The sequence below is a fragment of the Limulus polyphemus genome, unplaced genomic scaffold (genome assembly GCF_000517525.1).
Source record: "Limulus polyphemus unplaced genomic scaffold, Limulus_polyphemus-2.1.2 Scaffold2099, whole genome shotgun sequence".
Taxonomy (NCBI): Eukaryota; Metazoa; Arthropoda; class Merostomata; order Xiphosura; family Limulidae; genus Limulus; species Limulus polyphemus.
In genome coordinates, this window is record NW_013667709.1 from 89,282 (window position 1) to 90,661 (window position 1,380).

The 1,380-nt window shown below is 36.2% G+C and overlaps 1 protein-coding gene across 1 annotated transcript in view; it reads right to left on the reverse strand.

The window, feature by feature from the left end:
• The window catches only part of LOC106465940 (serine-rich adhesin for platelets-like), a 22,549-nt gene extending 22,477 nt beyond the window's left edge, over nt 1-72 (reverse strand). Inside the window, exon 1 of the mRNA XM_022393900.1 lies at nt 29-72. The gene's annotated coding sequence lies outside the window, so the exon portion shown is untranslated. The remainder of the gene's footprint in view (nt 1-28) is intronic.
• Between the last annotated feature and the right edge of the window lie 1,308 nt (nt 73-1,380).

A 1,380-nucleotide genomic window follows, 5' to 3' on the forward strand; every position in this document is an offset into this window, starting at 1 on the left:
TAAATACATCTCTTATCATCTTGTTTACCTTAGGTAAATACATCTCTTATCATCTTGTTCATCTTAGGTAAATACATCTCTTATCATCTTGTTCATCTTAGGTAAATACATCTCTTATCATCTTGTTCATCTTAGGTAAATACATCTCTTATCATCTTGTTCATCTTGGGTAAATACATCTCTTATCATCTTGTTCATCTCTTATCATGGACAGCTGAGAACTTCGGATCCAAGCTGGATGAGTTTCATACCCAGTTAATGCTGTCCGTCACAAGACTAGAAAATATATGTCTGAGTGAATAAAACTAAGGTAGTCGTAAAAACTATTTCATTATGAAAGAGCGTAAAGGTTTACTAATAAAATATATATATACTAACACATGAACTCGGCCTAGGTAGCACAGTATGTTTCATTCCATGAAACACGCCGTGATGACCAAATGAAATACATTTGTATAGATGCTTTATGCTGCACTACTTTGAGTGATATCAGTGTTTTTGTCACGTACAGAGTGTAGAAATCTGGTGTAATGGCGGCTATTTGGGATAACTGAAGAAGCATAATAAAATTTTGGAAACGCGCCATATAAAATTACAATATCCACCAAAATGGTAGTAAGAATGGGATGTGGTCAAGAAATCTGGCTCTTGCGTCCTTAAAATTCTTCGAATGTGTCACTGGGGAAGTTGTGACGTTTAAAAACCTAACAAAGTATACGATGAATGGACTGAGGACTATTCAATGTTGTCCAAGTACTCCTGGTCTTGTTTTTGGTGAATGGGCTGAAGACTATTCAATGTTGTCCAAGTACTCCTGGTCTTGTTTTTGGTGAATGGGCTGAAGACTATTCAGTGTTGTCCAAGTACTCCTGGTCTTGTTTTTGTGAATGGGCTGAAGACTATTCAGTGTTGTCCAAGTACTCCTGGTTTTGTTTTTGGTGAATGGGCTGAGAACTATCCAGTGTTTTCCAAGTATTCCTGGTCTGTTTTTGATTGATGGGATGAAGACTATTTAGCGTTGTGTAAGCACTCCTGTTCTTGTTTTCTTAAGATATGAAGAATAACTGAGAAATGCATAACAAGTCGTTTCTAATTCAGATAGATCATTTCAAACCAGAGAACACATTGAACACGCTGTAACTATCTTATGTGAAAACTAAATATCAAGTTCTTTTACATTTCTCATCAAACAGTCATTACAAACTTGTGGCTTCCCGGGAAATAGTTAATACAGATTTGTAGCTTCCCAGGAAATAAGCATTACACACTTGTAGTTTTTCATGAAACGGTCATTACAAACTGGTGATTTCTTAGGAAACGATCATTACAAACTTGTAGCTTTCCAGGAAACAGTATTTACGCACTTGTGGTTTCTCAGGA